This window comes from Vicugna pacos, chromosome 17 (genome assembly GCF_048564905.1).
Source record: "Vicugna pacos chromosome 17, VicPac4, whole genome shotgun sequence".
Classification (NCBI taxonomy): Eukaryota; Metazoa; Chordata; class Mammalia; order Artiodactyla; family Camelidae; genus Vicugna; species Vicugna pacos.
Window position 1 is genome coordinate 19577043 of NC_133003.1, and position 17455 is coordinate 19594497.

The 17455-nt window shown below is 42.2% G+C and overlaps 1 protein-coding gene across 1 annotated transcript in view; it reads left to right on the top strand.

Moving 5' to 3' along the window:
* Positions 1-807: 807 nt before the first annotated feature.
* The window catches only part of CRIPTO (cripto, EGF-CFC family member), a 102361-nt gene continuing 85713 nt past the window's right edge, over positions 808-17455 (top strand). Inside the window, exons 1-2 of the mRNA XM_006200724.4 lie at positions 808-993; positions 11742-11856. The gene's annotated coding sequence lies outside the window, so the exon portion shown is untranslated. The remainder of the gene's footprint in view (positions 994-11741; positions 11857-17455) is intronic.

A 17455-nucleotide genomic window follows, 5' to 3' on the forward strand; every position in this document is an offset into this window, starting at 1 on the left:
TTTGATTACTGGAATAAAATAGAAAGAGTAAAATTGATAGCTTTGGTTTTAACAATGGGCCTGGAGCTATGAGTAGTAACTGGTCAGGTTTGTTGACCATTTTAAGGGCAAGCATAAAGTAAGAATTTGTTAGCCTAAGTGCAACCATTTTATTATTTATTCTTCAGAGATAGGACTAAGCCCCATTTCAGGAGAATGCAGTCAGAGCAGTCACTGCTATTTTACTTGAAAGATTTGTGGAAGGATGAAACAGGATTGAAGATTGAAACTATTTACCAAACTCTGAGTTTATGATTAAGCTCTCTGTACAAAATATGACTCCCCTTCTTGTCCAACACCTATTCTCCTCAAAATTGAGGCATGTCACAGAAAAGGAGGGAATTGTAATGGAGCAGGGCTCTGTGGGGCTTTCCCAAGACAGACTCCTCCCCCATATCCTCTGCTGTAGCTCCTCTCATGCATGTTTCTTGAGTTTTTCAAATGCTAAAAACCACCACCAAATGGAAGAAATTAACTACTTGATGATCATGACCAAGGAGCCCCCAGATTTTCTGGCACCTAAGGATTGATCACCATCAATCAATCTGAGAATTGTGCACAGCTGATCAGACTCTGGGCTGCTCCACCCTCCACTGAGCCTTTAAAAGTCTCAAAAGGCTCAGCTGAAACCTTTCAGGGAGTTCTGCGTTTTGTGGGCGGGAGCCACGCATTCTCCCTGCTCAGCTCTGCAGCAAACAACCACATTTCAGCATTGTTTGGCCTCACTGTGCCTCCAGTAACAGTTTTGACAAAGCCAGCCCAGGGGTCTATGCCTGTGGCAGGTCAACTCCAGGCGGGGCCACCCTTTCCTGGGTCCCCAGCAGCTATTGGAGCTCATTTCACTCCAAGGAACTGAGAGAGACCCTCCCTGGCAGACGCCAGCTGCCCTGGGATGAGGCTGTTTGGAGCCGAGAAACATCCAGAGCTGTGGTCCACATTCAGCGTGTCCTGGAGGTGAGTTGCTCCAGCTTGTCCAGGCTGGGGAATTCTCTGCCTTCCATCTGGGCTTATTCCTTTCTGGGTAATGAGCCACTGTGGCCTCATCAGGAGCCACTCTGGGTACATTCTTTTTTGGCGGCCAGGCCACTCTGTAAGCCTCTGTGTGAGAGTGGAATTTTAGGGCTACACCTCATCTGATATTTAGTTTGTGGGACTGTTACTGGATAGAGGTACCCCTAAATTAGGAAACACACCAAAGTGTGGATTCCTGCTGCCGGCTGTGAAAAAAATTCACACAGCAGGGTCAGAGGGTTGAAGTGAACGGCTGCTTTATTGCTCAGAAGGGGAAATGGAAAGAAAAGTTCTTGAGCAGGGAGAAGAGAACAAAGTAACTCAAACAAGGAAAAAGTGCTCGAGCTGGGAGCAGTCAGCCAAGATGGGCGGTAGGGACAGCTCCGGAGGCTTCCACTGTGAAGGAAAAGCCCAGCTGGGCTAACGAGCTAAGTCACAAATCTAAGTGTGATAAGTGTCAGTTTACTGATATAAGTTCTGCCGGGCTAACTCGTAAATCTGAAGTTTAGTGTCAGTTTACTGGGCTAACAAGCTAACTTGTAAATCCAAGCTCAACAAGTGTCAGTAACGTGATCTGTTCCAAATTGAGAAGTTCCAGTGTACTGATTCCTTGCTTTTTGTTGTTTGAGCCTTATTGGCTAATAGCCCCATACTTGTAATTAACCCTATAAAACCTCATGCGCACGTCTTGGAGGTGCTCAGAGCTTCGGAGCAGAAGCCCCTCTGAGCCCGCCGGCGTAATACATCTGAGTACTCCAACCCTCCGAGTGGTGCTTGTTTCTTGGCTGGCCTGTCATTTCCATAACACCACCATCACATCCTCCTTCTGGGTGTGATGGAGCCAATTAGTCCTTTGAATTTTTCAATCTTTGTGTGGGCTTTTCTGGTTGTTGTCATGGCAATCATCGACTGTCATGGCACTGGTGGGGGTCACTTAGCATGCTAATACATTACAATGAGTGTATAATGAGGCTCAAAGTCCACTGGAAGTCAAATTCTCCACCATCTTGGACTCCATAGGGTTCTAACCAGTTCTTGTTTCTTCTCTGCTGCTGCCCCCTGAGACTTAGATAAGGGTAATTGGTTTCTACTTGAGGGAGGTGCAGGAGTATGTTGACTGAAATAAAATGCACAACCTAAAAGTTGAGAGTTATGATTTATTCAGGTGGCATTTCTGAGGACTCCACCTGGGATGACAGCCTCTCAGACGGCTCTAAGGGACCACTCTGGAAGACGTAGGGGAGGAGCCAGAATATATAGGAATTTGACAACAAAGACCAGATAGTCAGAACATCAAAGGATTACTGTTAATTAAAGAAAACCAGACATCTTTAGTTAAAGAATTGAGCACTTTTCTATGTATGGGAGGGAACAAATGTCTAGGCTCATTGAAATCATCCTTTTGAGAAGCACCAGTGTCCTCTCCTTTCACATTCTGAGTCCCCCCAGAGAGCACCATGGTGGGTGGCTGCAGAGGCCGGGCTGCCTGCTTGTCTGCACCCTGAGCTCACTATGGGGGTGGTGGTAGTGACTGATGGCTTGATGGCTTTTGCATTCTTCGTTTACTGATATGATTTGCAGTATTTTTCTCCACAGGTATGATCTGGGGAAAACAGCCTTGGTAACAGAAAGCAAAGTTGCTTTTAATCAGAATGCCTGCAATCTAGTGCACCATGCATTCCCCACCCCCCTGAAAAAAATCTCCAAAGTTTCTGTTCATCCATAAAAATTTTAAAGGGAAATGGGGGAGTCATCTCAGTTAATCTTTGAGATAGGTGGTCAGACCCCCCGCCATCCCCCAGTGTCTGCAGGCTTGTCCTAATCAACTGCTTGAGCCTGCTCTCCTGTGGCTCCGGGAGGCCTGGGAGACTTCAGCTGTTCTATAAACAAGAGGCAGGGGTTGGGGTGGGGGGCACGCAGAGTCCCGCTCCCTTTCAGGACTGTGTTTGTTTTTCATACGTGTGTGCGTGTCAGTACTTGCACTGGCCTGTTGACACGTCTTTGGTGACTTCTGTGATGACCCCAGGGTATCCTTCCCTGTTGTATTGGCTTCAGTGCAACACTGTGGCAGAGCATTGGGTGGGACTTTCCCTGTTAGGACTGGCCTTGGGCATTCATTCAGCTTCATCTTTGATGGAATCTTGGTTGGGGGTTCTCCCCTTTTGAATTGTTGGAGCAGTTGTTAAAAATCTCCCTTTTGAGGCAAGGAAACTGTGACCCTGAAAGAGTGTTTTGTTTCCTGTTTGACGTTTGATTAACATTGGCCATGAATAATTAAGTATGGATTGTCATGGGCACAATGGCTGGGCGGGAGGTGAACCAGTGACACTCGGGATGGCAAAAGAATTTATTAGAGAAAGTATGGGAATTGAAAGGAGTTAATTGGGGTATGCTGCCATTGACAGCAGTGGGCATGAGGAAGGACACGGGAAAAGTGTAATAATTATGCTGCTATCGGCAACAATGGTCCACACAGAGGAGAATTGCCTGTGTGAGCACCGAGGGTCAGTTGTTGGAGTTTTTCTTGAGGTCAGGTCAAAAGGTGCTTGTTCGGCTTGTGCACAAGTCTCTGATTGGTTATAGGTGAGGTAAGGTGCCCCTGGAGGGCGGTGGGGTTTATGGCTCGGATAAGGAGGGTATTACCTGGGGCTATTAGTTTCTTAGGGAAAACTTGCCAGTAAAAAACATGTCAGACATCTGAGAACCTAGGAATGGGGGCCTTTGTACTTTGAAGGATGTCAGTTGGCCCAACGTGGGTGATCAGACATCCGCTCCTTCATGTAGTCCCTGTGGGGTATATTTTGCAAAACTGGGAGATCTTCAGCTATGCTCCCATAAATGAGGGAAAAGTATATTTTTATTGTAACACTGTGTGTGCCCAGTACTCCCTGAGATCTAGAGAACAGTGGCCCCTAATGACTCTGCTATTATATCAAAGTGGGTCTTTTGCAATTTGGCTTTTATCTTGGTAGAGGGTATATGTGTCTTGGTACCTGAGTCCAGACCTATTCTCTTCCTGGTTTTGCTGAAAGTGGGGCATGTGGATGTGAGTGAATGATATATATGTATTATTGCCTGGTGGATTTAGGGGGACTGGAAAAAAATTCCTGCAAATAGCCAAGATGGATGGGTTTTGTAAAAAGCTGGTAGAGGAGGAACTTGCATTTCTCTTTCTGTTACTTTGAGATGTGAATGATATACCTGGACATTCAGGGTAGGGGAAATGGTTTTTGAAACTCTAGAGGACAAACTTTGAGATCTCTGGTTCTGTGTTTACCTGGGTTCTTCATGTGAAAAGGGGTTTTGTTTTATTTTTTTAAACTCAAGTAGAAAAACTGAGATCTATGATTCTGTGTTTATGTAAAGAATTAACTTGAAAATGAGCTCTATATAATTGAATTAAAAGTAAGCTCTTACATATTAAATACTTCTAAGTATAAAAATCTGGACAGAATGGATTTTGGGTTCATATGATCTGGGAAGTATTCAATATTGAGTTAATATCTGATATTAAAGCTTAGCTTAAGCTTACTGGTATAATCAATACAGACATGTCTTTCATTGTGGCTAGGTTTACTGAAGGTCAATATGTTAATGTTGTTACTGTCACAGAGTTTGTCAGCAGAAAGAAAAAAATTAACTTGGTGTGATGAAATTCTTACCAGTGAATTAAATGCAGTGTTGCTTCAAAATGGGTCTCTGCACCCCAAAAGCCAGACTGAGACTCAGAGGCAGAGTTTTGGGAGATTTATTGCTTTGTCAGGCAGAGAGGCGTCACAGCAGGCTAATGCATTAGAGACTGTGAATCCATCTTGAAGGTGGAGTCTTGAAGTTTTGTAGAAAAACTGGATGGATCAGAAAAGGTGGTAACAATCAGGGGGCTTTACAGGGTGCTGCTACCTTCCTCTGAACCTTGGTGTCCTGAGGGAACTGCGGAGGGTCTGTCCATTCTTCTGAGATTATTGGCCCATTACCTTCTTCCTGGAGCACAGCCTCTGGGTAAAAACTATTGTAAAGAATGTAAGGAAGAAGTTTAGGGGCTGTTTAGCACAAGCAGTAAGGGAGAAAAAGTAAATTGCAGGATTTCTGAATAGAAATAATCAGCAGTTTTAACATCAGGGAAATTAGTTCTTTTCCTACTTTTTCACAAGTGAGATGGGAGCTTTTGGGTGAACTCCTTGGAAATGATTGTGTTTTAGGAATAGTTACTCAGAAATGATATCTCCAGATATTTGGTAGCTTGAAAGTTTGGAGCTGGCCTGAATTATGTTGAATGATGGAGCTTTGTTAAAAGGCTGGGTCATTCCCAAATGGAATAAGATACTGTGGCATTCATTGCTGAGCATTGGCTTCCCTTTGCAGAGAAGCTAGATTTATTTAGGACTGCTTTTTTTGTTTGTTTTAACTGAAGAATAGTCAGTTACAATGTGTCAATTTCTCATGTACAGCACAATGTCCCAGTCATGCATTTATATATATTCATTTTCATATTCTCTTTCATTAATTTTTACTGCAAGATACTGAATATAGTTCCCTGTGCTCTACAGAAATTTGTTTTTAATTTATTTTTATATATAGTTGTTAACATTTGGTATTTAGGACCCTTGAAAGATATGTTTGGTGCCACCCTGAGATATTTTCTGTAAATAGCACATGTTTTTGAAAGTTACTGATTGTGTGTTTGTCAATGGGCAGAATGCTAATGTAGGGGACAGTTCAGAGTTGCTTACTTCTTGGTTTCCACTGGAAATTAAGGTTTTTAAGAGATGAGAATTCTAGTGTAAACATGTCAGTAAAGCCACTGAAAATAATAAGGGAAACATTTCAGTATTCAGTGGGAAAGTAGGATATATGTTTTGAGTGAAGAAAGGTATGAAGAGTGGTGTTGCACTTTGTTAAGGGCAAAGAAACTGATTTGGTCCTGGAGCCGGTTGTTTGTGGATAAGGAAAAAAACAGAGGACAGGCTCATGGGGACACAGAAGATTGTGGAGGGTTTATGGGAAGGGAGCCCTAAGAAAAAGGAGTCCTGTGCATGGTCCTGCAGAGATTAAGCTTAATTAGGTGAGTGGATTTTGCTACTAAAAGTAGGTTGGTGTAGGACTAGATTTGGTGTCTCTCTGTTAAGAGAACAAGTTTGCTTAGAGTGCTTGTGATACTAGACGGTGTGAAACTTTCTGATAGTTTTTACAAGCTTCCTATCACATCTTGTTGACTAAAATAAAATTACACAACATGAGAGTTGTAGGTTAAGGTTTATTTGGAACAAAATGAGGAGTATAGCCTGGGAGACAGCATCCCAGATAGCTCTGAGAAACTATTCCAAAGAGGCAGGGGGAGAACTCAGTATTACATATGATTTCACTAAGAGGGGCATGTGCAATCAGGCACACGTTTAGGCAGAGGCTTGCTGCTAGTCACCAGGAGCAGATGTCACCGTTAATGATTTTAGTGCTTTTCTAGGTATGAGGAGACATAAGAGTTGATAAAATCTTCTCCTGAAAAATAGCTATCTGAATGCCTGTTCAGTTTTCCCAGAGCACAGAGCGTCTCATTCCTGACCTCCATCCTGAACACCTTTCAGGGTGTGTTGGAGGTCAGCGGCTGTAGTGGCTTGTGATTTAATCCAAGCAGAGTTAGATGGCAAGTGCCAATATTTAGTTAGCAAGGCTCCCTCATGGTCATTAATTTGACCATAGTTTGGGAGGTATATCATGGCCATTTTGTCCCATGGTGCTAGGAATGCTTATCCCTAGGTCAGGCGAGGATTTTGTTGACAGGCCACTCACTGTGGTGTTCGGGATGAGGCCTTTTTAACAGTAGCACCAAGTCTCTGGATCCCCTGTCTTATTAGTCCGTTATGGTCCAGGAAAATATTCCCTCTTGTTGCTTCTTCCCATATCTAGACTTACACCATTACAGTCACTGGCCTCATACAGAACTCTGTATCTGGTCTACTGCTTCAAGTTGTCTAGTCATTATTTTATCAGAGGCTCAGTCATATATTTGGTAATGCAAGAAACCACAATTTTGTAAAACAGGCAAAATACAAATAATTTAGTTAACTGTATTAGTAAGGTCATAAGTAAGAATTTATGCCAAGAACTTCCATTAGGTGTGGCCCAGTGTATCACCAGTTCATCTGACTCAGCCTTTTCTGTACCAATCCTTATCTTTTGAGTAAGATGTTACACAGGCATCGTTCATAGGGCACCCAGCCAAATTTTCTAGCGTTATTAGGTTGGTTACCCTTAGTCTAGTTTAATTTTTCCCAATGTAAGGGAGCCTTTACACTTAAATGTCCACAGCCTGGTGTTAACCATATAAGTCTTTCCCATAATTAAGGGAGGTTATAGTCTTTCCCTGAAATTTTACTTGTTGCTTTGATTGAGCTTTAGTGATCTTATAAGAAAACTCATATTCATGGCCAGGCCCAGTGTGGGTATTATTAATTGGCCGGGTGAGGAGATCCCACCTAGTAATATCAATAGTGGCCTAAACAGAACTATGCTTTCTTTTTTTTAGAATAAATTTTCTAAAGGCTTGGAGTGGGGAAACCCACCACGGTAACCCAGAGGTACTGGATATAGGTAATTGACCTTAAACCCAACAATTGGATTAAATTTAACTCTGCATAAAATTGTGAAATACATTTAGCTCATAAGCAAAGGCATGAGCTATTATCAAAGTAATGGGTATACAGGCCTGGACCAGTGTCTTGGGTCAGCTGTCTACCTCAGATGTCGTCTTCTCATCCTGGTCTGGTAGCTTCTCTTTTGAGCATTGTTTTGGAGTGATTGTGATGTCAGTAGTCCTCTATATAGGTTAGTCTAGTGCAGAGGCCCTTTGTAATTGGAAATATTAATCCAAGAGTCAATTCCCTTCAGTTTCACTAGCACGAGCTAGTTAAGAGTACCTGATAAAGGTTCTTCCATCTCGGTTGGAGATAATCCTTAAACTGTCTTTTCCAGTGTGCAAAATCTTTTGGTTGCAGGTCATGGGGCATCAGATCTTCATCCAAAGACAGATTTCTGAGATAAGCTTCAGAAACAAACGTACAGTGTCCTTTTAATAATTCAGTTAAACTTTACAAAACAACAAAGATCTATCTGGGAAGTGAGTCCTAGGCAGTAAATGCAGACCTCCATTAACAAAACTAGAATTTCATATTCACCAAAACATAATTTTTTCTAAGTTATCCTCATTTTTATCAAATACAGCAAAATCAATATTAATTTGTCTGCAAGTTAGTCTGATTATTTGATCATATAGGCTCTTTTATATTGCCTGTGTCAGAACTTTTCATAAGGAGACTCAGGCCGAAATTTTAATAAGGACTTCTAGGTCCAGGAAAACCACATCAAGGGCTTGTCACAGGTTTTGCTGTACAGATCTTTTGGAGGTCCTCAAAATACCTTCAGAGTCCTATGTTAGGAGGTGGTCTTGAAGCCACTGGGGACCTAAGAGTCTCCCATCTTTAGAGGGATCAGATAGAAAAGATGACTGTTCCAAGCCTGCTTACTGCTTACATAGGTGTAATAGAGCAGATGGCCCTGAGCCATAATTAGCTTAAGGAGAAGGGTTTCTTTATATCTGGAAAACACAGGTTAAACAGTAATGTTTCAGACAGGAACCATAAAAATTACACCCATTATCAGCCAGTTCACTCAGTCCTATGTAACTAATCCTTTTTTGTTATTAGTTTTACAAAGCCATCAGATTTTCCATTAGAATTCTTTAATTTCTTACCAAATTCAACATTAAGGTCTGAAAGTTAACAAAAACCTGTACTTATCAAAGAAGTCTTTTCTATAAAAGCTTCTTGAAGAGGAGGAACCTTGTAAAGGCATCACAGTAAACCATAACTATCTATGAATGGTAAAACAAGGCATGATTAAAAACTTGATTACAGAGCAGTTGACAAGAAACTTGGGTACTGCTGTGACATAACATTTTAAGATAATAACTAGAATTATGACTAATAGCATTTTACCAGGATATGCCAGATTTTTAAGAGTTCTATATACTTTCTAGGATATCTATATTAATAACATTTTTCCATGCAGTATAACCTAAGAAGATTTATTATTCACTGGACAATAGTTCCCATGTAATTTAACATACCAATGAAACTTACTAGTTTAAAATCTCTCTTTGGGATGTTCAGGGACCCTCTGAAACATTCCAAGGTTAGATGGAGGTCAAAAGAACTCTGATTAAAATTTGATAGTTGGGAAATTTGTTAAAAAGCTTGAAAATAATTGATGAAAGCATAGGTCACTATGGAACAATACTTATCCCCAAGATAACAATAAAATATTTCAAAGGCAAATGCAGAACAGATCCCCTAAGGGGTAAAAGAAAGTTCACAATCTGTTACTAAAAGAAGATTGACATTTTAAGAAAAGTTTGTCCTCTTAACAGAGAGAGAAAACTGAATCTAGTCTTGTACCAGCTTACTTCTAAGATTCATTTACTCAACTAAATTTATTGTAAACTTAGCTAATCCCAACTATTTACAAAACCCATACCTTCTTTTACACACTCATCTTACTATCCCTAGCACACTGAGATGTTTCCCTTAATAACAATATTTCAGGGTGGCACCAAACATTTATTAATATTTCTAAATACCTTTAGTTTCTCTATGAGAAGTCAATGTTCAGTCATTAACATTTCAATATCTTATATTATCTGAAAATGACCTAGCTATTTAATAAACTTTCATCATTTAACTTAATTTAGCACAATTCTAAAATTTCAAGTTACCAAATATCTGGGGAGACCATTTGAGTAGACATTCCTGAAATAATCATTCCTAAAGATTTTAGCCAAAAGCTCTTTCTCATTTGCATTTAAGTCACTTATAAGAATATTATACCAAGTTATTTTTCTTGCAGACATATTTGTAATGGATATGACAAGGTCTTATTGGACTTCTGAACCTCAGTACAATAGAAGTTTTCTGCTTAACATTAATGAATCCAAAGACATGTCTATATTAATCAAACCAATAAGCTTAATCTAGCTTCAAATACCAGGTATCGATTTACTACTGAATATTTTCTAGATCACGTCAGCCTGACTTTCTTTCTTTCTTTTTCTTTATTTTTCTCCTGGGGTAACTTTCTTTTTTATTGAAGTATAGTTGATTTACAATGTGTTAGTTTCTGATGTTCAACAAAGTAATTCAGTTATACTCATATGTATACATCTACTCTTTTTCAGATTTTTTTCCATTATAGATAATTACAAGCTATTGAATATAGTTCCCTGTGCTGTACAGTAGGACCTTGTTATATATCTATTTTATATATAGTAGTTTTCTATCTGTTAATCCCAAACTCCTAATTTATGCCTCCCACCCTTTTCCCCCCTAGTAACCATAAGTTTGTTTTCTATGTCTGTAAGCCTTTTTCTGTTTTGTAAGTAAGTTCATTTGTGTCTTTTTTTAGATTCTACAGATAAGTGACATATGATATTTGTCTTTCACTGTCCAGCTTATTTCACTTAGTATGACAATCTCCAGGTCCATCCATGTTGCTGCAAATGGCATTGTTTCATTCTTTTTATGGCTGAGTAGTATTCCACTGTGTATGTGTGTGTGTATGTGTGTGTGTGTGTATACATACACACATATATATGTAGATATATGACATATATGTAACATATTCTTTATCCAGTCATCTGTCAATGAACATGTAGGTTGCTTCCATGTCTTGGCTATTGTGTATAGTGCTGCTGTGAACGTTGGGGTGCAGGTGTCTTTTTGAATTGGAGTTTTCTCTGGATATATGCCCAGGAGTGGGATTGCTGGATCATAGGGTAACTCTATTTTTGGTTTTTTAAGGAATCTCCATACTGTCCTCCACAGTGGCTGCACCAATTTACATTCACTGAGTTAGCTTTTGTTTAAATGGTGATTATGTTAGACTCAAAAGAAACAGTGCCTTCCCATTTTAGCACTTCCCCCTCCCCCACCCCAGGCGTAAGCTTTGTTGTTGTTGTTGTTGTTGTTGTTAGGAAGTGTGGGGTGAGCCAGCTTTTACTTAGATGACGATGATGTGCAGGCTTAGAAAAATTTATGAAGTTCAAGGATGATGACTACTTGGTTTCTCACCAGCAGGGCCACAGCGTTAGGGCATCTTCTCTGTCATAGGCAGGAGATCTGACACACTTGGGAACCAGGAGCTGGATGCTGTGCACAGGGCTGCTTCTGGCAGGAATTTTATTATAACCACTTCAACACACCTCTCTGCCGCTGGTCCCTCAGGAAAATAATGATGACGTTGTTGTACTGATTGCATCTTTAACTGCATCTTTAACTCCGTTTAGCTTTAAGGGAGTTTCCCTATGCCTCCAAGATGGAATTGTCCCCCTAAAGAGCATAGAAGGCTTTTCTTGGTGAATTTTGATACTTCACTAACATTGTAGATCAGCAAAGGCTGGGCTTTCTGACTTGTACGTCAATCTCAGGTTCCATTTGTGACGGGGAGAGGTGGGCGTTAGGCGGGAGGGAGAGTGAAGACTATAGAAATGGCCTCAACCAAATGAGTAACTAGTTGTTAAAGCTAGCCAGTTTCTTCCCTAACTCTGCTGATCGGCAGGGTGTGTGGCGTGTCTCCTGGCTGACGGCAGCTCCTAGGAGATGCATTCGCATTCAACCCACCCATCCTGCTGTCTTCTCTTCCAGGGAGCTATAGATTTCACTGCCTCCAGCGGAGACCCCTGAAACAGCTGTTCCCTGCAATACATCTGCCCTGACCAGCACAAGGAGTACCTAAAGAGGTTTGCCAAGACTGTGACAGGTAGGAGACTGCGTTGGCCCCAGCCTCACCAGTGGCTCCTGGCTGACCCTTCGCAGAAGAATAGAAATTTCAGTCTGGCACTGACTCACACTGAAACTCATGAAAGAACAGAATAAAACCTTGCCCCAGATGTGTTATCCTCTCCCAGCCTACAGAACTGAGTTTGTGCCTGCTCACCCGGGTCACCCAAATAATTCCTTCTCCATTTTCTTCTCTTCATTGGCCGTCAGGACCACTGGATGGTGATTTGGGTTTCCATGTTGTAAAGTTTTAGGAGGTGTCTTGTTATGTAAAGTCTGGCCCATGGACCAGTGGCATAATATCACCTAGGGACTGAGAATGTCAGGCCCAACTCGAGACTCTGAAGCAGAATCTGCATTTTAATGAGATTCCCAGATGACCTGTGTGCACTTTGAAGTTTGAGAAGCACCAATTTATTGGGAACTATTCTCTCCAACCCTTGCAGGGACCCTTCTGTAGTAACGGGAGAGGAAAGCCATGCAGGAGGGAAGGCAGTCTGGGCCCTGCCCCACCACGGAGGCAGATTTAAACCCAGCTTAGCTCACTCCGCAGCTGAAGCTGGTAATTGTGTGGTCTTGCTGACCACAAAAGCTGTTGGTGACTACAGCAGAGGGTGTGTGTCTGCCTACGAGCACACGTGTACGTGTGTGGATTTAGAAAACGTGATTTTGAGGTCAGCTCAGCATTATATTTATTTTTACTTGATGGTAAATATTGACCTTTCCAGCAAGAGAATTCCTTGTAAGAAGTAATTTGCATAAATTACATTAAACTGAATTTATTCTGCCTTTCCAGCATTTCCAGGTTGAGGTGAGGTCATTCACCTGTTTGTTCAAGAAGGCTCTTTGAGGTAGAAGCAATGTAAACATAAATATGGGTGAATCTCAGTTGAGTCCTGGTGGGATTGTAAAACAAGGCTGGTTAGTAATGAGCAGTAACAAGCTGACCTGTTAAACCAGGAAAACAAAGAAAGCGACTCTGTCTTCCAGTTTCAGGAGATATTATAGGATAGCCTGATTTCTGCTTTTTTAGCCTCATAATTAGTGATAACTGTATTAAAAACCTGGTATACAGGAAGTGACACAACCTAGTGACCAGAATGTGCAGAGAAACCAACAGGACAGGTAACAGGTAAGTTTCCATCAGGATCCTTCCCACTGGTGAGTCCCTGAACTCAACTTGGTCATTGTCAGAAACAGGTGGACGTCCAGCCAGTTGGGGATGAAAGAACAGGTCCAGTGAAATCAGACTGCTTTGAGCACTAAGGCCCTTATGCATTTGGAACAGAGGGCAATAAATAGCACTTTAAATTATCTTGTTGAAGTGAGCCTTACACTTAACCATGAGATACTGACTATGAAACGTGAACCCGATTTTCATTCTGGCCAGCTTCTTTTATATTTTTGAGTGTTTATATATAAGCATTTAATTTTCTTTAAGCCAGTGAAATAGAGCTCTTTTACTAATTAATTTTGGTTATGCCATACATCTATGACACACAAACACACAAAGCACAAAGACCTCATAGTTCTCATTCCAACACTCTAGCCATGAATCGGGTACACAATGTAAAACCCATCAGTTACAAGTGGTTGGATTCAGACTGGGTTTCTGGCAGATGGAACAAATCAAAGTTGCCTGTCAAGATAGATAAACATTTTTACTAAGTTCTATGGAAGACATGTAAGACTCTTTGTCCTTGACAAGCCAAGTTCCAAATTACCCCCTTTCTCAAAATTTGCAATCCAGAGGTTGTAACAGTAGTTGAGTCATTGGTACCCCCATAATTCCCGCTACTGGGACAGAAGTTTCTGATAGTGTTCCCAATTTACAGTTCAGAACTGAGTATGCCACTCCAGTATTCACTAGAAAGTCCACTAGTTGAGACCTACTGTCAGTTGTACCTGAGGCTCCTGGGTGGCAATTGTTACGAGGGTCTTTAACATGCTAGGAGCCCTGGGCCCCATCAGTCCTCACCATCTTCCTCATCTATGGTTCCTTGGGTGACCAGTACATTGGAAGGTACTTGTTCTTCATTTTCTTTGATTTTAGTTTGGGGCAATCCTTTCTGCAGTGTCCCTTCTCTTTGCAGTAGACACACTGATTAATCATCACAGCTGGCTTTTTCTTATCTCCCTCTTGCCCTTTGGGCCTTTGTTGACTAAAGGCCCCTGGGTGAGTTGCTATCATGACATTAATTGGCTTTCTGTTTCTCTCTTCTCTAGCATTATAAACCTTAAAGGCAATTTCCAGTAATTCTCTGGGGGTTTTTGGCTCCTGCTCCTTCAATCTTGTTTAATTTATGCTTTATACCACCTGAGCTCTGGCTGATGGAAGTCCCAGTTACCACGCGTGCATCTTCAGGATCATCAGGATTACGGTGCTGCACTTTTCATAAGCCTGATGGGTCCATCCCAGAAAAGTGGACGGTCTTTCTGTTGGTTCCTGTTTCAGGGCTTGCACCTTGTCAAAGCTAGCCTGTTTTGGGAAGCCCTTTCTGAGGCTAGTTAGGACACATTTTCTACCGTGGGCATTTGTGTGTTCCTTTGATTTAGACATTGGGCCTCCTTCTGAGTGGCCTCTGAAACCATTCTTTTTCTTAGTCGTAGGTGGATAACTACAATTAGACCAGTCATTCAAGATCTTATCCAGTGGGCTACCAGATGGACTAGATGTCACACCCCCCCCATAGTACCTTACTTCAAATATGTAAATACAAATACACATTTCAGATTGTAATGTCAGGCCTTTGTCAGTAAATAGAAGCACAATCTTACAAATGACAGGTTAGTCAGTATGGATACAGAAAAAAAGAAAACAGATTCAAAATCTACTTTTGCTTCCAATCTCTTAGCCTGAGATCTCAGTTACAGATGAGTGTCTGTTACTCAAATTCAGACAAGGAGTCCCCCACCTGTCTAACCAGAGAGCTCCCAATGGGAGGTCAAGGGGCCTTGGTCATCACCAGGAACTTACCCTAGACCTGCTGATCTGATGTAGCACTTCAAAGAAACAGAGCCATCTTTTCTTCCTCCAAGGGGTTAGTTTGGGTGACTGCAGTCCATTGATGGGTGGAAGGGCGAGGGATGAAAGGATCCCCAGAGCAAAATTGGCCCTGGCAGCTGCTGGGCTCCATTCTCCATCATCCCTCCCATCAGCACAGAGGGGCAGTTATTCAAGCCTTGATGGCCCAGCAATGGGGTGGAAACTGAAGCTCCTCTTAGAAAAGAGGGTGGTCTCACACCTCACATTGGGTGCCATGAATTTGTTGCCAAAAGATTGGCCCCTATCCCTGATGAGCCAAATTGAAACTCAGAAACAAGGTCTTAGAGCTTAGAAGAAAGAGACTGCTTTGTTGCATTGCTGGGCACAGGGGACTCACAGCAGGCTGGTGCCTTCAAAACTGTGAAGCCGGGGGGAGGGTATAGCTCAGTGGAAGTGTGCCTAGCATTCACAAGGTTCTGGGCCCAATCCCCAGTACCTCCTCCAGGCATAAAGAAATAAATAAAACCTAATCCCCACCCCCAAACAAAAACAAAACAAAACAAAAAACCTGTGAACCCAACTTGGGGATGGGGCAAGGTGATTATATAGCCATGGCTCAAACAATAAAGCACTGATAACAATCAACTGAATCATCTTTTGTCATAAGACTTGGAGTGGTCTCATGGTGTCTCCAGGTGGCCAGTTTTATACAGGCTAGCAGTTGTCACTTTTTCAATCTCTTTTTCTTGTAAGCACCCATGGTGTGGTCTTGGTAATTCAGGCTATTTGTAAGTTTACAGTTTCATGACCTCCCTGGGGAACTCAGAAACCAAATATGATTATTACTTACAATTACTAGAATAAAGCAGAAACATTATAATTAATAGCTTTATTTTAACAATAGGCCTGGAGCTGTGAGTAGTAACTGGTCAGTCAGGTTAGTTGACTGTTTTAAGGACAAGCATAAGAATAAGCAATCTATTAGCCTAACTGGAACCATTTTATTAATTCCCCTTCAGTTAGAGAATGATCCAGGTGCTGTAACTGAGCAGGACCCTGTGGGGCCTTCCAGGGTCAGACCCCTCTCCCATATCCTCTGCTGTAGCTCCTCTCTTGAATGGCCCAGATAATAGTATCTCATGTATATTTCCTGAGTTTTCCAGATGCTTAAAAATACCACCAAAGGGAAGAAATTAACTATTTGATGATCAAGGGCACACAGCCCCAGACCTTCTGGCACCTACGGCTTGATGGTGTTGACTGCCCTGTTACCTCCACATCAATCAGATAACTTCCCACCTTCTTTACCTGGCCTTTAAATATGCTTTGCTGAAATCCTTCAAGGAGTTCAAGGTTTTCTTGGGCATGAGCGACCCCATCCTCATTGCTTAGCTCTGTAATAAACCTTTCTCTGCACCAAACTTCAATGTTCCAGTTTGTTTGGTCTCATGGTGCAGCAGGCACATGAATTTGCCTTCAGTAACAGTTTTGTGAGCCAGCACAGGAGTCTGTGTCTGTGGCAGGTCAACCCCAGTCAGGGGCAGCCCCTTGCCTGGGTCCCAGCAACTGTCAGAGATCACTTAGCTCCAGGGAACCAGGAGGGACAATTCCTGCCAGGTGCCTGGTGCCCAAAGGCATGAGGCTATTTGGAGCCAAGAAAAGTCTGGAGCTATGGTCCGCATTCAGTGTCATCTAGGGGTGAGTCTTTCTAGCGCATGCAGGCTGGGGAGTCTCTTCACCCACTCTGGGCTCACTCCCACTGGGAAGTGAGCCACTCTGGGTCCATTCTCTGCTGGGAGCTGGACCCATCTGTTTGGAGGCCTCCATTTGGTAGCTGAAGTGGAATTCTTAGACTACGTCCCCTCTGATTGTCTGTGCAACTGTAGCTTATTTGTTGTTTGGAAAATTCTACCCTCTGCATCTGGGTTCCTTCCTTTACTGAGAGTAAGCCCCTCTGGTCTCACTCTGGAGTCACTCTGGGTCCATTTTCTTTTGAGAGCTGAGCCAGTCTGGGAAGCCTCCATCTGGGAATGGAAGTGGAATTTGGGGCTACACCTTGTCTGATCTTTTGTTTATGGGAACATGTCTGTTGTGTATAAGTGTATGTGTCAGAACTTGCACTGATCAGCCGAGATGTCTTTGAGTAATGGGGCTTGCCTGTGATGACACCAGGGTGTCCTTCCCTGTTGCAATGGCCTCACTTGTGCAGAGTGTTGGTCAGATTTTCCCTTTCTAGCCTTGGTCTTTCATTTTGCTTCATCTCTGATGGGGCCTCAGTTGGGGTTCTCCCCTTTTGGATTGACGGGGCATTGGTTAGGCATCTCCCTTTGGGGCTAGGGAACTGTGACCCTCAGGGACCATTTTGAATTGTTTGCTTAACATTTGATAACATTGGCCATGAATAACTAAGTGTGGATGATCAGAGATCTTTTCCTTCTTATATATACAGTCCTCCTAGAGTATATTTTGCAAAACTGGGAGATCTTCAGCTATGCTCCCATAAATGAAAGAATATGACATATTTATTGCAACACTGTGACCTCAGCACTCCCTGAGATCTAGAGAACAATAACCCCTAATGGCTCTGCTATTA